The sequence below is a fragment of the Mytilus californianus genome, unplaced genomic scaffold (genome assembly GCF_021869535.1).
Source record: "Mytilus californianus isolate M0D057914Y unplaced genomic scaffold, xbMytCali1.0.p SCAF_14, whole genome shotgun sequence".
NCBI classification, from domain to species: domain Eukaryota; kingdom Metazoa; phylum Mollusca; class Bivalvia; order Mytilida; family Mytilidae; genus Mytilus; species Mytilus californianus.
The window spans coordinates 26,748,637-26,773,385 of NW_026262626.1; the positions used below are offsets into that span (position 1 = coordinate 26,748,637).

At 33.1% G+C, this 24,749-nt stretch overlaps 1 protein-coding gene across 1 annotated transcript in view; it reads left to right on the forward strand.

The window, feature by feature from the left end:
* LOC127724456 (A disintegrin and metalloproteinase with thrombospondin motifs 15-like) overlaps positions 1–24,749 on the forward strand; it is a 110,816-nt gene that overhangs the window by 56,573 nt on the left and 29,494 nt on the right. The window lies entirely within an intron of this gene.

The following is a 24,749-nucleotide window of genomic DNA, read 5'->3' on the forward strand; positions in this document are numbered from 1 at the left end:
AAATATGATTTTGTTTCCAATATAAATGTTCAGAGGGATGTTTCTGTTGTATTCATTTGTTTAGCCTCTCTTCTTGATGTTTTATGTTTTAACAAAAAAGTTTTGAAAATGGAATTAAATTGATTTGAAATAAATATGTTGTTCAGAGGGATGTTTTCTACAAATACTGTTTTAATATGTATAATATATGTTTTAATGTATATGTGGAAATGAAATAATATTGGCGTTGTTTTGAATACGTGCTCAGCATTTCAATGGGATATATTTTGTTTTACATTATTAAATTTACTTACTATGTAATGTGTTTTTACACGAAGCAGTGGAAAATGCAACAAACATTTGTGGTTCTTACATATATATTTAGACAGATGTTTCTTCATTTTTTCGATTTTTATTTTCTTTAAATGTGTTAAATATAACGTTTTAAATTGAAGCTGTTGGAAAAACAATAAAGTTGGTTTCGTCAAAGAATCTTCAGAGCGATGCTTTTTTTTTATATTTAAGATCATCTTCGATGCGTGTGGTTTTATATTTGGAAGAACGTTTTGGTCAATGTGTTAACAACAAAGTGGTTTAAAAATATATACAAAACACATATGTCACTACCTTAACATTTTTAAAAACTACATTTATATATATTTGAAAGAAATTTTTTAAGTAAATTTTCAAATTATATGTTTATGATGCATTATGGGATACCTTTTCTGTAATGTGATTTTTTAAAAAATAAATGTGGGTTTTAATTAAATAATTCAGATCTTTATTTACTGGCCAGCAACGCACACCTTAAAAATTGCATCATACAATTAAGAATGAAAACGGGAAATGCGTCAATGAGACAGCAACCCGACCAAAGAGCAGAAAACAGCCTATGGCCACCTATTGGTCTTCAGCACAGCGAAAAAAATCGCTTCAGCTGTCCCCTTAAAATAATGTATACTAATTCATCGAAAATGTATGACACACTAAACTCCGAAACATATAAATGGAAAAACAAAAAACAAAAAAAACAAAAAAAAACATAAAAGACAAGAGGTCCCTGACTTGGGACAAACGCAAATATGCAGCGGGTTTTAACATGTTTTGTGATATATCAACATTCCCCTCTACCTCTAGCAAATGTGGAATAAACAAACACAGAGCAATACGCACAGTAAAAACCCAGTTCAAAAGAAGTCCGAGTCCGATGTTAGATAAGGTAACAGAAGAAACTAAGCAAAATGACAATGCTCAACATAAATTAGCAAAGGACTACTAGCAGTTACTGACATGCCAACTCCAGACCTCAATTATACTGATTGAAATAGTATGTCTTCATTATATGAAAACCATGCACCATCACTCCCGTAAGAGGTTTTAGTAACATACCATCATAAAATATACGAGAAGAGCATAACCCGTATTATGCCAACAACTGGTTTTAGAATAAATGTGTTTATTTTCGACGAAAAGACCCTATGAGTTAATCAATAATAATTCCAAAAAAATGCCATCTTTAATCACTTGGCAACAGTATCGTACCTATATCCCTTCTGAATAAATCTGTTTAAAGTTTTGGTTAGCTTTTGCGGTGAATGACGACATTTTTGTGCTTGTATAGAATATTTCCACAAAATGTGATGTGAAATACCTGAACGTATAGATGACTGCACGTTGATTTATATATATTTATATTATAAAGTTTAGTCTAAGTCGCCCAATGGTCTAGAGCGATGGACACAGTGCAGGCGGTGTTGTCTCGATATCCCAATAGCATGAGTTCGAATCCCAAAGGAAGAGGGAAGAAAAAATATTTGTTTCCGCAAATTTGCAGATTTAATATTGTTGTGCTGATATTTAGAGTAATTATATATATTACGGATTACAAATGTGTCGAGTTTTATGATTGGATAACAACATAGAGATGTCAGTATATATTCAGAAAACTGCCAGGGTATATACGACGTTTTCTACCCCAATTGGAACCCCAAAAACGTCATCATAACACTTGTTAATATGTGACGTAGTCTGAAGCTACACGGAACACTATAAGAATGTCAGAGGCTCACCGAGGGTAAATAATGATGTGCATCCGTCAATAATACATTTTTAATTTAAAATCACGCAATTTACACTCCAAAAACTTAAAATTAATTTTTTAAAGTGTTATTATAAATGATTACATACACGATAAAATTATTTTCACAGCAAATTCCTTCACGTATGCGGAAAATATCAGGTTGGGTTTTTCACTATATTTGTTCTGAAAAATAGTCAAACAAACATACAAACAGTAAACAGAAATCTAAACACTTTGTTGACAATATATATTCTTCACGACAAAAATGTTTGTCAAGATGAAAAAAGTGCATTTATATGAATTACCCAATACATTAAGAAACAAAAAAAAACCATGGTAATGAATATGTATACTGCATTGTGAATATTTAACAAATACCTTGTACTGAAAAAAAAAACAACATTAAGGCAGGGGTAAACCGTAATATATGTGTAATTCAGGTCTCAGACAGGGTATATAATGTGACATTCCCGGCTTAGGGTTTATATCGCCTTCGCCTACGGCTCAGGGAATATAAACTCAAAGCCGGGAATGTCACATTATATACCCTGTCTGAGACCTGAATAACATATACTATATATATATTATTTTAAGTCGGACATTATTAGAAATACCAGAGAAAACAATAAACCTTTTGACAATCGTACCCATGAAGAACGAACTGCACTGACTAACTTACGTTCCAACAACAATATCGTCGTCATCAAACCTGCAAACAAAGGCAGTGCAGTTGTTGTCATGGATAAATCTGCCTATATTCAAGAGGCTGAACGACAACTTGGCGATGCAAGGTTCTACCGAAAACTAGACTCTGACCCTACAACATCTTTTAGCAGAGAAATAACTGATAGTTTGGTAGAAATGCACAACGATGGTTTCATCGATGAAAACACTCTTGAATATTTGAAACCAGAAAATCCAAAACCGGGCAGATTTTATCTTTTACCAAAAATTCATAAGGCCAGTAACCCAGGAAGACCTATTGTTTCAGCGAACGGTCATCCGACGGAACAAATCTAGGAATTCGTTGGCTTCCATCTTCGTAAACATGTTGAAGACTTACCATCTCACATCAAAGACACAAGCGATTATCTTAGAAAAATGCAGGCCTTCTATCTACTTCCCTCCGACACGACACTTGTCTCTATAGACGTCACCTCCCTCTACACGAATATTTCACATGCAGATGGCATTGATGCATGTAAAGAAGTTTGGGATTCCCGACCAGTACAATATCCACCTACTGAATGCCTGGTCAAAATGCTCACGTTGGTACTAAACAACAACTACTTTACCTTTGATGGGGATCATTATCTTCAAGTTAATGGAACTGCTATGGTTACCACAATGGCTCCATCATATGCCAACATATCTATAGGCAAATTAGAAAAAACAACTCCTTGAATCTTCAATCGAAAAACCGCTTTTCTGGTTTAGATTTATAGATGATGTGGATATGAACTAGAATAAAAGTGACGAGGATTTAGATACATTCATCACTCATGCCAACAACATACATCCAAGTATCAAATTTACTCATAAATGATCTAAATCCAAAATCACTTTCCTCGATACTTCCAGCTCCCTTACAGATGGCATTATATCCACAGACCCATATTTTAAGCCTACTGATACTCACCAATACCTGTCCCCTAAAAGTTGCCATCCTGCTCATTGTACTAAGAGCACCCCGGACAGTAAGGAACGCAGAGTCAAGCGAATATGTTCCAACACAGAAACAAATAAAAAACTTAAAACCCGCTTGAAGAGAAGGTGCTATAAACACAGAACTATTCCAAAACGTTTTCAGAAAGCGGAAACTATTCAAAGGAGTAAACTGTTAGAATACAAAGATAAAAAGAAAAAAAAAGGACTCCTGCGTTTTTACTTACCACCCATATCTCAAAAACAGCTTCGGTGTCATTCGTGAGCAATGGAAAACAGTTGAAAAGAATTCCAAATTGTCCAAGATTTTTCCCGAGCCCCCATGATAGCTTTTAGGCAACCCAATAGTCTGCGGAACCTGCTGGTGCGGGCTGGAGTGTCTGGTCATAGAAGTACTTCTGGAGAATGTCGTTCGTGTGATGAAAAGCTGCAAATGCTGCCTACAGATGCATCACTCATCAACTTTTCACAGTAATGCAACCGAAAATAACTATAGGATATTTTGAAATGTAACCTGCAAAAGTATGAATGTTATTTATATTCTAGAATGTTCGGTTTGTGGCCTCCAATATGTTGGTGAGTTAAGGCAGCCTTGCCACAAACGCCCCAATGGCCATAGGAGTGATATCTCTAACAAGCCACTTCTCCCAGTTAGTTAGCATTTCAGACAGTCGGGTCATAAACTTGATGACTTTAACCACATGAAAATCCTAGTGATTGAACAGAACATTCACTAAGGTGATGCCCAGCGACAGGTTCGGGAAAGGTTTTAGATAAAGGAACTAAATATACATCATCCAAACGGCATCAATAAGAAGTACTAGCATTTTTATTTTACACTCATTTTGGGATGTATATATACACAGTCACGTCTATTGAGTATCAAGTTTTGTTTTATATTATGATGTTCAAGATTTGGGATTAAATCAATAGACCAAAACGTACCTGTATTATTGAGCTATTTTTACACATACAATTAGTATTGTTAAAATTATTGACACTGACGAAGGAGATTTGTTAAACCGGAATATTTGTCAACACGAATTTATAACATCATCTTCGTATAATACCATCTTATATTAGTACCGTTGTGCAAATCTTTAGACTTATATATATTTAACTACTCTAAATATCAGTACATCAATGTTAAATCTGTAATTTTGCGGAAGCAAATTATTGTTTTTCACTCGCCGGGATTGAAACGCATGCTATTAGGATATCAAAACAACACCGCCTCCACTGTGACCATCGCTCTAGACCAGTTGGCCACCTAGACTTAACTAAAAATTCAGCTTTCGGTGGCCTAGTGTTACCTTTTCCTGTCAGTAGAATCTAGAGTTGTAACACAGTACATGATATATTAGGCATGACGATGGATTGATTGCAGATTAGCTAAATATCTATCGTAAAAAATCGTATGATACAGTCATACATAAAATACTCCTTGAACAAAAAAAAATCCAAATATACTGACATTATAAAAAATTACTGTTGCATCTCTAATCGAACGCGTTTCTCAATCATATGCCCCAAAAGGAAATAGTATACAATTAGACAATACAAACCATGACACAAAATGTGACAGTAAAAAGATCAAAAGTAAAATTACAAAAATACCGAACTCCGAGGAAAATTCAAAACAGAAAGTCCGTTTAAAATTAAAAGCTCAAAAATATCAACGAATGGATAACAACTGTCATATTCCTGACTTGGTACAGGCATTTTCTTATGTTAAAAATGTTGAATTAAACCTGTTTTTATATCTAGCTGAACCTCTCCCTTGTTTGACAGTCGCATAAAACTCCATTATATTGACAACAATGTGTGATAAAAAAACAAACAGACATAACAGGTAAAAATGTCAAAAATAGGGGTACAGTAGTGAACATTGTGTTATAATCTTAATAACTATAAAACCAAACAAAAGAAAATTATTCCAACCTACTATTTAGGTGAGTTTGGGGGTAAAAACCTACTATTTGCAATGAACCTAGGTTCTCATAAATCATTAGAAAACATAAAAAACCTGCCCACTTTTTACCTAGAAATCTTAAAATGCTGGATTAAAAATGGTGGGGGGAAGACAAAAAAACCTGAAAACTATAGAGATATAAGGAAACAAGTTATATGGGGAAATCAATATATTAAGAATCAAGGCAAAAGTTTATATTTTAAACATTGGGTAGAAGAAGATATAATTTTTATTAACGACATAATTGACGATAAAGGAGAAATTTCTCAAAAAATCTTAGATAAACTAAAAAAGAAACAAAATTGGATAGCAGAGACATGTACTTTACGTAAAGCTATACCCAAATCTTGGAAAGAAAAATTAAAGAGTAAAACATCAATAAATACTAAAATTCATATTCAACAAGATATAAAGATGAATTGCCATGGATTGTATTACAATCTGGACAAAATTTCATTCAAAGAAATATAAAATATTATAATTAGATCTAATAAAGAGCTTCCAGTAGGATTATATGTATGGAAATATGAATATAACCCACTTAATCATGTAATAACAATGTTTGTTTTGTGATTTATAAATGTTTTATCTATCAGAAAAGAGAACTAAATTCGTGAATATGTTGTCAGTTTAAAAAAATGAAAATGAAACACAAATGTTTTATCATCCAGACAGTCTATTTTTTTGAGAAAATTTCAGAGGAAAATATCAGAACTTCGATTATATTCATTGTTCTATGAGAATAATACCTTAAATAAATACTCAAGTATTTAAACAACAAAGAAACAATCAATCAATAAATCAATATATCAATCAAGAGGGGTCAATAGCTCCTTCCTTGATGTCTCTTATATACTTCATTTTTTACTTACCTGAAATATTCGATTATTCTAAGTTTAAAAATTTATACATTAAATAATTGACTTGGTGACTATAATAAACTACTTACCATTTCATGAAATTATTTGTCTAGCCATGTGGCCAACATGCTTGTTTTGTAAATTCTACTTTCGGTTTAAATTAGAATCAAAACAAAAGACGGACAACAATCCGGGATTTTTTTCTTTCTCATATGATTGTTTATATATAGGATCACTGAATAATGTATATGTATTGTGTGCTCGTATGAATACTTTGTAAAATGCAACTAAAACAAAATATAAATATATGATCTATTTTGCTAATCATAATCACATGGTTTCATTAGCAATTAATATCACAGGGAGGAACCTTATCGTCATTGTTGTAGCGCTAAGGGACATTGTTCGCAACCAGTAGTGAAATAAAATATTTAAAGTTGAGAAAAAAATAAAAATAAAACCAAACAAATATGTCGACAAAGAAAAACAAAAAGACAAATAGACAAAGCAAATATAAAGCAAAAAACAAAAGACAAGAATACAAAAATTTACCATAGCGCAATAACACAATGACTGGAAGTATAAGTACCAAGCCAGGTCAAATGGATATTACCAAAAATAGACTAAACAGTTAAGAGCAATTCTCTGTATCCACCAACCATTTAATATAGGGGGGTCGGCACGCATAGTCACCGATTTTCATGAAACTTAGCCAAAACATGTGATCATGTAAAAAAGTAAAAAAAATGCCCACCAAAATATTGCTTGGCCATGGTTGCCATGGCAACCAAGTGAATGAGATTTCCAACAAATTTTGAGGAATTTAGCATCGAAAAAACAACTACTTTGCAGTCATTCGTAATCAAAACCAGGTTTTATTTATTGATATTTGTAAATATTTTTCAGAAACATGAAACTTAACAAACAAAATAGCAATGTCATATATAAAAAATATTTTTGCTGAATATTGTCACAACCGCAGAAGCAGAGGTCATTTTTCATTGTAGTTGAGTAGACAAATTTCACACATTTTGCATGAACAAAATAGACATTTTTGCATCCACCTCCATTTAAGCTGTGGTTATGAATGAAAAGAATCAATGTTTCTTATCAATAAATTATAACAAAATGTTTGGGATATTGGGTTCTATGATAGTTGCTATGGAAACAAAAATATGTCATTTTTGCCTTTTTACCTCTAAAATGTGGCCATGTTATTAAAATAATCCACAAAAAGTAATAATTATTGAATGACTTTGATGTGCAAACTATAGACAGTTAAATTACCATAAATTTGTCCAGAGGTCAAAGGTCATTGATGACCTTTACCTTTGACCTTGTGTATATTAATTGAATTTTGAAAGGAAATTTAATAGAAAGAGGCATACTATACATTGAGAAAATGTTCAGGACGTTTTAAGCCACTATTTTATTAACATATGAAAAATAAAGAGTCAAGGTCATGTCAAAAGTGCTTACCAACACCTTCATTTGATAAAAAAAAGTACCTAGCAACCCCATACATGATTTCATTCAGGAGTATATAAACTATTACATAGACCTAACTTAAAAGGTCGGGAAATGGGGGCGGGGGGGGGGGGGGGGGGGGGGTGGGTGGGGTGGTTGTCGTCACATAAGTTTTAAACAATCCTTCATTTAAAGTGTAAAAATGCCTAGCAACCATTTATTTATATTTGGATAGTGCCTAGCAACCATCTATTTATATTGAAAAAGTGCATAGCAACCATTTATTTATTTAGAAAAACTGCACAGCAACAATATATTTTAGGTTTCATTGGGACAAAAATCAGAAAAAAATAATATTAAACATGCAGTTTTCTTTAAGAACACATGTCTTATCCAAAATAGTAAATTATATAGCAAATTCAATTTCATCAGATTGATTACACATTCAAATACAAAAATTTAAAGATGTCGTCCGATGAGACAACTCTCCAGAAGACCTCCAAATGTTATTTTTAAGACAGGTCCTTAGAATCTACAAGAAGAAGAGAAAAGGAATATAACTGCTAAGAGATCAACGAGTTTATTTCTTTGGTTGGGATTGGCCTTTCGAGCATAGACAAAATATTCATTTACAATGACACATTTTTGTTTCCATAGCAACCATTCTAGAACCCAATATCCCAAACATTTTGTTATAATTTATTGATTAAAAACATTGATACACACCGTTTTTGTATTTTAAATCGTTTGTGGCTGATGTGCATCTGAATGTACAGAAAATTCCTTTTCAGCATGTTTTGTGCAATAATATTGATCTTCAGATCAAGACACTATCAAATTCATTTCATATTAAACATTCATTATCCCCATCACAAAATATAAAATGGTCTTTCCTAACTAATAGAACTACCCTGCATCCGCTCATTGCTATGTTTGTATTTCAACAGTGGAAGATTAAAAAAAAATCATTAAACAAATACGTTGTGTGTTTAGCAAAAGTTATTTTTTTAATAGAGCCACAGAGCCAATTGAGATTTATTCATAACATTGGGCTAGTCGTCATTAACTTTTAAAAAAAATTCTCCTCTGAAATTAATAATCGAACAGACTAGGCCTATCAGGATCCCTTTTTGGCCCCAAAATATAGAATTATTACAAATTTGCTAAAAATGTAAACTCTAACGCTATTTATAAGAAAGTGGAATGCGTTTGTTAGATAAATATGAGTCGTCTTTGACAACACAATGGACACGCGTCAGGTACTTGAATCAATATGTCATGCAAAAATACTGAAATTTTAGAATTTGTGCTAATTGTAAGACGGTTTTTATCTTAAATGGAAGAGGTGGAACTTGTGTTCAGTCTTAATATTAGAATAACAATATTGTATGTAATGAAAATGCATTACATATATAAATGTTGAGATTGAACATGAATTCAGCAACTTCCATTTTAGACAAAAAAAATCCTATACATGAAATTTAATAGCAAATTTGATAGATTTTCATATTCGAACTTGAATTTTAGCATTTGTAATGACCAAATCAGTTCAAATCTTTAACACAAACTGATTGATTCAAGTGGAGTACACACTTAAGTGTCTAAGATGTTACATTTTTGGCCAAATTATTTTTTACCGGACTTCTCCTTAAACCAGATTTGGACACAATCATCATTAGAGTATGTATTTTAAAAATGTATCCCATGATGGCTTTCATGGCTAAAATAGAATATAGGAGTAAAATGCAAGTTTAAATTGTCTATCATCATGAAAATTGTTATAAATAGAAAAACCTGACAGGATCTTTAATATTCCGAGTGAAGGGATCTACCTATTATCTATTTACAGGGGAGCCTGAAATGATGAATTTTAACCTTGTTTTATGCCCCGCTGAAGCAGACGCGGCATTAAGTTTTACCCTTGTCCATTTGTATATACGTCCGTACGTCCCAAAGTTGGTTTCCGTTCTCTAACTTTAGTTTGCCTCAACCAAATGTTATAAATTTTTACACAATGCTTATTACCACAAAACACAGATCAAGTTCGAAATTGTGTGGCATCACTTTTACAGTTTAGGAGTTATGCCCCTTTATAAACATAAAAATAGCTGAATTTTTCGTTTCCTTCCTCTCATTTTAGTTTGCCTCAATCAATTGATATGAAACTCATATACAATGCTTATTGCCACATAATACAGATCAATTTCGAAATTAGGTGGCGTCACTTTTACCGTTTTCGAGTACATTAATGTTCCTTTATAAACATAATAATTGCTGAATTTTTCGTTTCCGTTCTCTAACTTTAGTTTGCCTCAGCCAAATAATATGAAACTTATACACAATGCTTATTACCTCAAAACACAGATCAAGTTCGAAATTGGGTGAGGTCAACTTTACAGTTTTGGAGGTATGTTCCTTTATAAACTTAAAAATTGCTGAATTATTCATTATCGTTCTCTAATTTTAGTTTGCCTCATCCAAATGTTGTTAAACTTGTAACCAATGCTTATTGCCACATAATACAGATCAATTTCGAAATTTTGTGGCGTCACTTTTACCATTTTGGAGTTATATGCCTTTATAAACATAATAATTGCTGAATTTTTCGTTTCCGTTCTCTCACTTTAGTTTGCCTCAACCAAATGTTATGAAACTAATACACAATGCTTATTACTACATAATACAGATCATGTTTGAAATTCACTGGCTTCTCTTTTACCATTCTTGAGTTATGTCCCTTTATAAACATAACAATTGCTAATTTTTTCGTTTCATTCTCTTACTTAGTTTCCTTCAACCAAATGTTATCAAACTTATACACAATGCTTATAATATTACCACAAAATACAAATCAAGTTTGAAATTTAGGGGTGTCACTTTTACTGTTCTAGAGTTATTTTTGTTTACAAATGGAAAAATTGCTGAATTTTTCGTTTCTGTTCTCTAACTTAAGTTAGCCTCAACCAAATGTTATGAGACTTATACACAATGTCTTTTACCACAAAACTCAGATCAAGTACAAATTTGGCTAGCGTCACTTTTACAATTCTTTAGTTATGTCCCTTTATAACTTCATAAATATGATATGCAAGCGGCGGCATCATCTGTGTTCCACGGACACATTCTCCATTTATGTTTTGTCTTTTTTGCCTATTATCTTGAAAACAATAAAAGAGAAAGAGAAACATTTAATTTAATAGATTATCAGCAACATCAGATCTACTTCGTTTAAATCTTCAGCTGATTTTTATTGGAGTTATTGCCCTTTAAAGATTTTTTTTTTGTGTGCTTTTATGCCTAATATCAAAAATACCATATTATAGCAGAAGGAAACTTTAAAATTCAAAAATTATCAGCAAGACACGATTACAAATAACTTAACATGGTTAAATTCGTTTGACAACCCCTAATTAGAGTAAATACCTTTTAAAGACGATTTGGGGGTAACAATCGTCATTTAGTATTAACATAAAAATATTAATATAGAATAAGCTATAAGTATAGCTACAAGAGTAAATAAACAAGACTTACAAAATTGGGATAAGGAAACAAGAAAAATTGCTGTTTTTGATTTTGTCTCTCTTAGTATTCATTTAAGGGCAAAACGTCTATATGGAGTAAAATGAAAATTTCGAATATGTTGATTTAATGATTAGTCTTGTTGGTAATTTTTGCTATTAAATTATTCATTTATCCATAAGTTTCAATAGAAATAATGATTTGTAATATTACTTTCTATCCATGTATTGAAGTTTCAAGATTAAGAACATAAAAGTAAAACAGGAGGCCCCTGGGAAACGATAATATGATGCAAATGGTATTTTTCGTGAAATTGATAAAATACTTTGGAAAAAACAGCATTTGTAATTCAAGTAAAAACAGGAGACAAAGTAGCTGGCAATTAACTGAAATGTACATGAGTAAACTCATGTATGTGAGTTATTTAAGAAACACAATTACTGTTCTTAAAAGAAATTTGAGAGTCTAATTGGAAGAATGAATTACAGCTTTAGTTTCAAAATTTCAGAATTTTTACCTAAAGCACCAATACAAGGATGGTTGCTATGCATTTTTTAATTATATGAAAATGTCTGGTAAAGTTTATGTTGACAATATTGACACCTTAACTTTTAAATAGGATCTATATCATAGTTCGTATTAACCTGAACCCAACTATGTATGGTTGCTAGGTACTTTTATATCAAGTAAGGGTCGTTGCTAAGAACTTGAAACATGACCTTGACCTCTGGCATTTTGCTTTCTTACCAAACAAAAACAAAATTTGGTCTAAACCATTTTTTCTATATACTTTTTGGGTTTATTTGTTACAATTTCCTAACAAAATTAAATAAAAAAGACTGAAGGTCAAAGTCAAGGTCATCAATAAGCTTTGACCTTTAGGACAACTTTCAGGTCATTGAATGCACAACATGTCCGAAGTGATTTTTTTGTTGTATCTGTCACTATTTTAAAGCTATTTTAATAACAATGTCAAAATTCTTTTTCAAAATACCAAAAATGACACTTTTATGTTCCCATAGCAACCATCCTAGCAACTAATTTCCCAAACCTTTATTGATAAATTATTCCTAGGCAACAGTGATAGTTTACATTTATTTTCTTAGTATAATTGGTTGTGGATGCAAAAGTGTAAAATTATGTCATGCAAAATGCTTATAATTTGCCTTCTTGAATACATTGAAAACACCACTATTTAAATCAGTGCTGCCCCCTTCTTCCCCTTTTGTCAGAAATAATTTTTATCTTTCACCTTACTCATAAAGTGTTATATTTTAATAAACAAAAGTCAAAATATTCATAAAACTTGAAATGTGTGCATGATTACTGCTTAAAATGGGTCATTTTTGTTCGTCAAAATATGCATTTTTGAGGCAAAATCCAAGGGGACCCGTTACCATGGCAAGAAGGGCATAAACAATTGTTTTGTCAACATATTTCTTGTTTGTTTATCGATAGCTACCAACAAACCAAATTTAAAGAAAATCTGAGACTATGAGTGCCGCAACTTGGTTGGTGGTTACAGAGAATTGTTATTAAAGTAATAATTTACAAAGATAAATAAAAGAACACTATAACACGTAATTAAAATGTTAAACAACATCAGTACCTAGAATCTATACTACAAAGACACTACAAAGAAACCTTGACCTTAAGGATCATAAAATCAACAAAAAAAGTATGGGAATGAGAATCAGCGGTTCGTCTTTCAGTAGAAACAACAGATTTGTTACCTATTTTGAATCCGCTAACGAGCTATATGTGGCAATGATGTAATTTACAGTAACAAGTTGCAAATTGCTGAATGTCTCGTTTTCACTGCCTTCTTTGTGACGAATTTTGTCTTGGAAATATTTTGAGAAAGGTCAATTTTATAACTAATTATTAAATTAGGTACACAAATATTACATCGATTTTGATGATTAACAGATGTTTTGAAAAAATGTAACTTTTTACCATTCTAATGAGTTTAACATGAAAGGTTTTAAAAAACATCGAAAGGCAAAAAGGGCATTTCAGAATTCTTTGATATGCAGGGTAAACATCGAGTGTAAAATATTGGTGACTGATAATAATTGTGTAGTACATGTAGTTTATTATTATTAATAAAACACTATATATCAGCTTATCTCTGAAAGAACCCAGTCCCCATTCCCAAAGTATCCAATTACCTAACGAGTCCAAAATATCCCCCTCCCAAAAAAAAAAAAAAAAACAAAACAAAACAAGAATGTGTCCATAGTACACGGATGCCCCACTCGCACTATCATTTTCTATGTTCAGTGGACCATGAAATTGGGGTCAAAACTGTAATTAAAATTAGAAAGATCATATCATAGGGAACATGTGTGCTAAGTTTTAAGTTGATTGGACTTCAACTTCATCAAAAACTACCTTGACAAAAAACTTTAGCCTGAAGCGGGTACTATAATTATCTATGTTCAGTGGACCGTAAAATTGGGGGTCAAAACTCTAATTTGGTATTAAAGGTAGAAAGATCATATCATAGGGAACATGTGTACTAAGTTTCAAGTTGATTAGACTTCAACTTCATCAAAAACTAGCTTGACCAAACACTTAAACCGGAAGCGAGAAAGACGGACGGACGGACAAACGGACGGACGAACGAACAAACGAACGGACGCACAGACTGAAAAACATAATTCCCCTAGGTGGGGCTTAAAAAGAATAGTACAATAAGAACTGATATGCTTGCATCATCGACAACGAACTTCACAGCCAGCTAAAATTTCACAATCGGAAATAGGACGTACATTACTCTGTAAGATAACAGTGAAATAACTCGTGCTCTTAAGCTCATGTCTATTGTGGCATATGTTTATGAACGTTCTGTCAATGCATTGAACAGGGGATGTTCATACATGCATATGATTTTTTTTTATTCATGGACACGAAAATTGCAGGTTTAGAAGTTAAAAGAATTTTAAATCAAAACTCACCTAACCTGACACAATATTGGATAAACGCGCAGTAAACCTCATGTATACGAATAGAAAATACATGATTTCCAAGCGAACAAAGAACTTCAAACGATCTTAAATTTTATATTTTACATGTGCCTATCACATGTACTTACTTGGCTCATTGGGAAAAAACCCAAAACGAATCTTTTTGATATTTTTTTACAAATTTTAAAAACGTTTGGCCATATACTAGAGTAAGACAAAAGCATTTTTGTAAAAAGGTACTATTGTAAGAGCCCACTTTAAACCTTCCTTTTATACTTAAATCTTTATCCTTTGTCCAATTTGTAATAATCATTGTGTCTCTAAGGTTTTCCTCTACCTGACATTGATGACCTTAGCCAGATTCGTCACATTTTGAAAATATTAAGTTATTAATGCTCTTGAACATCGATCGTAACAGATTTGGTTTTCTGACTGTTTTGATTCGTGTACCATCGATGAGTCTTGTGTAGGCTTTTATTTCTCTTTGAACAGTTTTGCAGTAAATTTTGCGTTCCCACCTTATGCTTCTGTTAAATGTGTCACTATTACACTTTAGGAGTTGGTACTACTCGTTGTATATTGAAAGTTTAATGTTTTTTTATGTTTCTTTCAACTCGCAGAACCGTCTTCATTGTTCACATAACCCAATATAGAAAATAGGAAGACAGAGTAAAAACTTCCTAATGAGTGGTTCATGTCTGTCATATTTGTTTTTCGTAATTGTTTTTGTTATACATTGTTTTGTTATAAATTATATTTTTCGTATTGGGGCCTTTTATAGCCGACTATACGGTATGTGTTTTCTCATGGTTGAAGACCGTAGTGTTGCCTATAATTGCTTACATCCACTCTATTTGAACTTTGGTGGATAGTTGTCTCATTGGCAATCATACCACATCTCCTTACTTTTATATTCCTATAATACTGAATATGGATTGCTTTGCCTACTTATATGACAGATTATTCATAGCAGAGCCCTATTTCAAAAAAAAGTATGCCTCAAACGTGTTTTAGAGACTCAGTCCACTCAGAAAATTTCATTTTTGCCATATTTCAGTTGAATCAATCTAAATCGATACATAAACCTCGTTGTCCTACTGTACATGTACACTTTCAATTATCAATCAGAACATTTCTGAACTTAATTATGTTATAGATAATGCATATTTTAATGATTTTTCTTGAAGTATAACACACCAAGGGGTGTCAGGATTGGTCAAATGGAAGACCGACCGTAGGCAACGTGCAGACATCTTATACGTTCAGGTAATTCACTTCCCATCTTTTATGGTAATATTCTATACAAAGCACAAACATGTCGTCATTCACCTGAAAAGCTAACTAACATTTAAAACAGGCTTATTCAGAAGGAATATAGTTCCGATACTGTTGTCAAGTCATTTAAGATGGCATTTTTTAAATTAATATTGATTTTATATGGCCTTGGCATCGGAAGAAAACACATTTATTTTAAACCAGGCATGACACGGATTATGTTCTTCTTGTATAATTTATGATGGCTTGATACCGATGCCGTCCTGGAAGGGTTTGTGCTTGATTTCCATATGAAGGAGACATAAACTTTGGATCAGGTTAATTTAGCTGGCATGTCAGGAACTGCAAGTAGTCCTTTGTAAATTAATGTTAATCATTGTCATGTTGCTTACCTTTTTCTGTTAAAGAGAGGCAAAAGATACCGAAGGCACATTCAAACTTTTAAGTATTCTAATATCGGACTCGAACTTCTTTGAAACTGAGTTTTACTGTGTATATTGCTATGTGTTTGTTTTTCTTACATTACCTAGAGGTATAGGGACGGCTTAGGATGTCACAAAACATGTTTAACCCGGTCACATTTGTTTGCGCCTGTCCAATATCAGGAATCTCTGACCTAAGTAAGTCTTGGGTGTTTTTTTAAATTTTGGTTCATTTATATGTTTCAGAGTTTAATGTGACGTCTATTTTCGCTGAACTAGTATACATTAATGTTTAGGGGCTATGTATCTGAATCCCGCCTCTGAGTGCGGAATTCTCTCTGCGTTGTATACCTATTAGTGGCCTTTACCTGTTTTCTACTCTTTTGGTCGGGTTGTTGTCTCTTTTGTACATTTCCCATTTCTATTCTCAATTCTATTTATATGCATTCAAATTACATGACCTTGGGCTATTCTAGAAAATTTAAAAAACCCAACAGCTGATAATGATGCCGTGCATATTAACAGAGAATAAGGCTAGTTAATTAAAATGATGTGAACAAAAAATGTTCCAAATTAGCTATTGTCGGCAAAAATTAACTGATGAAGAGTCATGCTACCAAAGATCACAATCAATTTCGCGGTTCAGTGAAGCTTTAATAAATTCATATACAATATAGGTTAAGAAAGGTATCGTGTTCCGGTAAACATTATGTAGAACTGTTCTAATGTATTAATATACCTAACTTTATAGATATACTGTATTGAGTATTTTCTCTAGATATTCAATAACTAATTTACAGGGATACTTACAGCTGTAGACCAAGTAAATTGTTAACAGTAAAGGTGCAATAAAATTGATTAATTTTTGTTAAAACAAATGATGTTTTTTAACATTTGTATTTATCTAAATCGAGATATTTAAATTCGCGAGTTTTACACGCACAGTGTAACAAAACGTCTTAAAAAGAAGATCTGGTATGATAACCGATCAGAATACTCTCCACAAGAGACCAAAATAACACAGAAATTAACAACTATGGGTCACCGTACGGCCTTCAACAATGAACAAAGCCCATACCGCATAGTCAGCTATAAAATACCCCGAAATGACAAATGTAAATAATTCAAACGAGAAAACCAACAGCCGAAATATTGTGTATTTGATATGAATATAATAGTACAAATATTTATATCCAATAACTGTTTTATTGCTCATAATTGAATACAACTAAAAACTAAGTTTTCTGATAAACAGTTATTTGATCAGAAATTATTTTCAATAATGTTCTCAATGAGTTCAGGGCCAGAATAAGCTATTCTTATGATTCCAAATCGACCTCGACTTCGATTTGTTCTGACATACCTATGAAGCTTCGGATTAAGCCTTCTAGCAATTTCACGTGGAGCATCAATATTTATAGTATAGTTGTTGAAAGTAAGATGTATTAGGTTGTCTAAGGCAGATCTTGTGTCATCTAAATGGGCTTTGACTTTTCCCCATTTCTCGTCATAACTAGACGCCTCCCAATAATCTTGTCTAGTGAAGAATATGGAATGCCTATAGGGTTATCCTCTCTCGTAAAATCCCGTAAAATTATGAGTTTACCTCTGACCTCTTTAATAGATGGAATATTTACCTCTAGCCAATATTGTCTCTGTAATTTTGCAGAGTTAACCAAACTGATTCACTAAAGGTTCTCGTGCATTCGGCCGCCTCATATTCCTTCTTAACTCTCACCAGTACACATTGGATGAGATTTCACAAAAGAAGTCATTTTGTTCATACAATCGGTAAAGTTACATATTTCATAAAACGGTCCATGATGGATCGGCAAACCATTTTTGAAATGGCGGCAACGTATATCGAAAAAACCTATGGCGATCTGTAGCTGAATTCTAAGTGAAAAACTCTGACACCAAGACCATATGATATCGCCTGCTCCTGCCATAGTATCGTGTGTTCCTGGTATTGAAATTTCATATACAGACATTGAATCCAGTTACTTGTTCATTCAGTTGGTATATCTTATGCCTGGATCATCCGGAACATTCCAATAGTCAGGAAATCTTGCGTTAACATTTCCTGTAATATGAAAAAAGAGTTTTCATTGTATGTTGGATGTGTATTGATAAGAGGAAAAATTTTGTCCTGCATTTTGTTTATTGTAATCTGTGTCCTGCATTTTTCATTCTATTCGGTCCTGCCTTTTTTGTATTAGTTTATCCTGACTTTTTTTTACATAAATTGTCATCCTACCTTTTTTTTGCCAAATTGCTCATCATGCCTTTTTTTTTACTCTAAACTCCTGTCCTGCCTTTTTTTCAAATTTCATCCTAGCCCACATAAAAATCAAATGGTAGCTAACTAAAGGCTACAGGATTTTTATTTAATATTGATTGATACTGGAGACAATGTAATTTTCAACAAAGATGAAAATGTTGTTTCATTTTAAGGTTACATGAAACTGACATGACCTAGATGATTGATTTGTTTTATAAACAATTCGTTACATTGGATGGACGGGTTTTTCGACAAACAATCTGCTTTAATACAGAGAACAACTTTACTCTTTCTTTATGCCTACTTATTCCTTTATTCTTGTAATACGGACTTCATACAAAAACTTGAATATGGTTAAATAAAATATTTCCAACTAAAAGCATAACAAAAATACTGAACTCCAAGTAAAATGCAAAAAGGGGAAAGTCAATAAACTAGAGGCTCTAAAGAGCCTGTGTCGCTCACATTGGTCTATGTGCATATTCAACAAAGGACACTGAATAACATTATTAAACGTGAACAGAATCCATTACAAAATTCTCTGTTTTTTTTTTAATCTTTGATTGCTGATATATATTTTGTTTAGTTTCTCTCTATCTTCTTTAGTTTTTGCTCAAAACACAAAACACAAAACTAGATTCCTTAATGATGATTGTGACCAAGTTTGGTTGAATTTGTCTTTGCAGTTTCAGAGGAGAAGATTTTTGTAAAAGATAACAAAAATTTACGAAAAATAGTAAAAAATTGACTATGAAGGACAATAACTTCTTTAGGGGTCAATTGACACTTTTTGTCATGTTGACTTATTTGTAGATCTTTTTATGTTGAACATTATTGCTTTTTACAGTTTAATTTCTATCTATGATAATATTCAAGATAATAACCAAAAACTGCAAATTTTCCTTAAAATTACTAATTCAGGGGCAGCAACCCAACAACGGGTTGTCTGATTCATCTGAAAATTTCAGGGCAAATAGATCTAAACCTGATGAACATTTTTACCCCGTGTCAGATTTACTACTAGTGCTTTAGTTTCAGAGATATAAGCCAAAAACTGCATTTACCCCCTATGTTCTATTTTTAGCCATGGCGGCCATGTTGGTTGGTAGGCGTGATCATCGGACATATTTTTGAAAGAGACAACATCCCGACCAAAGAGCAGAAAACAGCTGAAGGCCACCAATGGGTCTTTAATACAGCAAAAAAATCCTGCACCCGGAGGCGGGCTTCAGCTATCCCCTAAACAAAAATGTGTACTAGTTCAACGAAAATAGGGCCAGGTGAGCTAAAATCGCAAAATCTTATTCCTGACTTGGTTCAGGCAATTTCCGAAAGAAATTGGTGGTTAAACCTGATTTTATAGCTAGCTAAACCTCTCAGTTGTTTTAAAGTTCCGTTAACTTAACAAAATTATATTCTGCAAAATTAAAACCAAATTTCAAAAAGTAATAAAATTATTATTTTACATAAATCCGAAAATTTCCACGTGTTCATTTATGGCGAGGATTACTTAATAAAATTGAGAGTGGAAATGGGGAATGTGTCAAAGAGACAACAACCCGACCAAAGAGCAGAAAACAGCTGAAGGCCACCAATGGGTCTTTAATACAGCGAAACAATCCCGCATCCGGAGGCGGGCTTCAGCTATCCCCTAAACAAAAATGTGTACTAGTTCAATGAAAATGGACGTCACACTAAACTCCAAAACATATAAATGAACTAAAATTAAAAAACATACAAGACTAACAAAGGCCAGAGGCTCCTGACTTGGGACAGGCGCAAAAATGCGGGTTAAACCTGTTTTGTGAGACCTCAACCCTCCCCTATACCTCTAGCCAAAATAGAATAAACCAACACACAACAATACGCACAGTAAAACTCAGTTTAAAAGAAGTCCGAGTCCGATGTCAGAATAGGTAACAAAAGAAACTAAGCAAAATGACAATGATACATAAATTAACAAAGGACGTCTAGCAGTTACTGACATGCCAGCTCAAGACCTCCATAAAACTGATTGAAAGATTGTGTCTTTATCATATGAAAATCAAGCACAATAAGTCATCATACATTAAAGGTCATTTTTACTCATCTATCGATAGTATTTATGTCAAACTTAAATAACAAAACAATTTCCTATGTAATTTGTTTGTAATCACCATTTTGAGTGGAAAACATCATAATGCTAAGGGGACAAATTCCAAGGTTTAGTGATCAGTTACAGTAACCAATTGAAGCTATCATTTTGTATCCGAAATTTATTGGTATCATATAGTTCAATAATACCCCCGTCACACAAGGCCACGATCGCACTACGATCTCTGAAAAAAGCAAATTTTGACGATCGCAGTAAGGTCGTGGTACGGTCGTGGTGAGGTCTTTATGATCGTGAAGAGCGTGGACTAACTTTGAACATGTTCAAAACAATCGTGGTGCGGTCGTTGCGAAATCATGTCGTAGTAGAAGCGTAGTGAGAGCGGAGTTAGGTCATGGTAAGATCGCAAAGGTCGATGTACCATCGTAGCGAAAGCGCGATTCTAGTCGGAGAGACTGCGCTACGATCTCACAGCGACGTTACTACGACCTCACTACGACCATCACGTTCTCACCGCGACCCAACCACGCTTCTACTACGACTAAACTACGTTTATACCACGCTTTTCAAGACCATTGTACGATTCTAGCCTCATCACGCTTTACGACGTGACTACGTTCATACTACGACCATTTTGAGTTCTAGTCAGGCTCATTGTCATTGTCACATAAAATATATAAAAGCTCTCCATATTTTGTTTGCATGAAACATCAATTTCATTTGAACCATAGAAACACAAGTTCTTCCTTGGTTATCAACCGAAAGGAGACTCAAGTATAGTCAGTATGATCAGTTGTTGAACGAGTTACGAATCGAGGATGAACCTTCCTTCTTTAATTTTTGAGAATGCCACAAGAGATGTTCGATGAACTTCTTAACAGAGTTGCTCCAAGAATCAAGAAGACAGATACTCTATTTCGAAGAGCCCTGTCGCCTGGTCTTAAACTTGCCATCGCGGTATGAATGTGGTATGATCGTAGTATGATCGTGGTAAGAGCGTGCTATAATCGCAGTAGAGGCGTGGTAAGATCATGTTGCAATCGGATAAATCGTGGTATGGTCGTAGTGATAACGTAATGAGCGTAGTAAGATCGTGATAATCGTAGTGAGGTCGCAGAATAAGCGTGGTTAGAACGTGGTATAATCGTAGCGGGATTGTTGTAGAAGCGTAATGAGGACGTAGTAGCATCGTGAAAACAATGAAAATTTACATTTTCATGCCGCTCATACCGCGACCTCACAACGATCTGAATTTATTTTAGATCGAGTTGAGCGTGAGTGGGGAGTGGGGGGGGGGGGGGGGGGGGAGGGGGGGGGGGGGATAACAAACAAAATAACCAGATACCACACCTGAAAATCTTCAAAAATTAATTTTATTTTGAAGCCTATGAATGCGGTACATGTCAACTCGTACGTTCGCCAACTCGTGCCCTATTTTTACCAAATCGCACTACTACGAACTCGTAATTTTACCAACTCGTATCCAATATGTTATTTATAGGTTTCATAACGAGTGAGAATGGGATATCGCTTTATATCAACTCGAGTTATTCGATTTCAATATAATAAAAAATGAGCCTTCGGCGAGTTTATTATTACTATTTAAATTAAATAATGAGAATTGATATCAAGCGATATCTAATTTTCACAAGTTATTAAACCTATTTCTGATGGTCAACACTCTCAATGTGTAAATTAAAAATTCCGCGAAATGTTGATCTAGTCTTTTGCACATTCCTGTATGACGTCATATGTCCTTTTCCGGTGTCAAACTTTAATACTCTAACCTTTGGAAGTCACCAATGACCTAACGAATAGCCAATTGAAATGCCGTAATATCGTCTTGTGATACTGGATAAGCCAATCAAATTAAAGCAGATTTTCGTATCACTTTTTCGTATCACACTCCGTGCAGTGTGAAACGAGAATTATCTATTCATGCAAGAAATAGATAACAGGCCACAACCATAAGAGAGTATTATTTATACATTGCAGTTGTTATTTTCTTTCTATATCATTCCGCAATTTATTTGATATGCATATTAAATAATTATAATCTTACAATATACTAATCAGTGATCATTAGTGGGTAATACATCTACAAAAATAGAATGTGCTTGATTAAATAAGAAATACACAAAAAGAAGTATATAAAAACTAAAAAATCGGCGTAAATACGGCAATTTGACCATCAAAATCCGTTTGAGTTATACATGTTATACTTATACAATCACCATCCTCACCAAAAAGTCTGTGGGTTCGCAGTCGACTTTGAGGGTGGTGTGTGGCAGGCCCTAAAGGAGGTTATTCCAGACATGGTGATCAACAGTTGTCTTTCCCACATCACACAGGCTGTGTTCAGACATATCGAGTTTCTTGGATTGCAGGTAAATATTATTATATTTTACTTCGTCGATTTTTTTTTCATTTCTATTCACAGAAAAAATTCCTAATAGATATATGTAAAACATTTGTACTTTGTTTAATTCATGTGCTGGCTTTATGGTTTCAAAAGGATTAGAAAGATATTCATTATATATCCACTTTGACGACAAAACTCATATGACCAACGCAAAAATCAATAAAAACTATCCTTTTCCAATATCCTATGGATCGTTCAAGCTTGAGATGATGTTCCATATATCCTTATTCACCAACAAAGGTTAAACCTAATGAATTCATTACTTCACAATTAAAGATTTATGCTGCAAAAATCATATCAGTAGATCAATCACAAAATAAAAGTAAGAATTAAATTTTCAATTTAACCTAATTAATGATACACAATCATCCTAAACAAATATTAGGTACCAGTTGGTTAAAATAGGATACGAGTTGGTTGAGTACGAGTTGGCGAAGGTACGAGTTGTCGTGATTATATACAAAAAAGCTACAAATTTACTATAAATAGAAGAACCAATTCTTATGAAATGACGACGCAAGCCCAATATGAAATATTTTTTTCGTATGAGATTGGTGAGGAGATAAAATGAACACCGCAACATCGCATACCTTCACCGGAAGTCTGACGTTCATCGATCATTTCTCATTTTACATTATATTTAAAAAGTTAAAAGTCGTACAGTTTTGGTTTTGTAAGATTTAATGTGAATAATCGTGTCTGAAGTTTTTTATGTATAGTTAAAAGATTGTTTGGTATATATATAGTTAATAGTGTGTTTGCTAGATTATATGCCCGTATGTATGTAGTCAAACCTAGATGGAAATCTTTCTATGTCTTAATTTGGACAACAGTTGTCATAGTTGGTTGGCCACTTAATTTCGCGAATAAGGCCATCCACGAAAACAACGACAATTAGGGTACAACATGAATAAAAGTACTTTAACATTATAGGTTTAAATTTGGTTCGAAATGCCACAATTTTCTTGACAACGTAATAACATACGTCTTTCCTTCATAGCTAATATATAATTTGTTGAAATTCTTGTTCAGAAAATGATGTTACATTATGGTATTATGCAACTTATCTTTCAACATCGAAAAATGTCAAAAAATCATAAGGTAATGTTTGAAGAATCATAGTAATATGCCGTTTCGAAACCTTAAGGACTATAACAATTTTATTGTTTCGTCACCTCCCCCTCAACACAATATAACGTAATTGGTAAAAAGTCCAGGGTTTATGAGCTCTTAATCCTCACCTTTCCTGTAGTAGTGCAGTAACAGCATCTCATACAAACATTTGTAAAAATCAGTTCCAAAAGCATTGAAAATCTTAATTTTGTTATGTTGAACCATGTCCGATCATCTATGCAAAACCGAATGCGAATTATTACTCATTGTTGTTATCAATGGCAAACCCTAATGCGTATTTCATTGGCTTTCATGAAGTTTTGTAAAACTATAGGTGATGATGACAGGCGACCTTGCTCTTATTTCTAAAGCCCTATTGCCCTACGATCACTTCATGGTGTTTTTACGTTCAACAAATAATATAACTTCAAAGTTCTGTTTTATCTGTTTTAACCTATTTTTATCTATGTATACATCTACTTCATCATTTGAATTGTATAGTTGTAATCAGTAGATTCTCAATTTGATTTAAAATCCAAATCTTTAGACACATTGACCTATGAAATGTATTCAACATCAACCAGGATATCTTATTATAAAGAACATAAATTTAGCCCCTTTTCAGGAAAATAT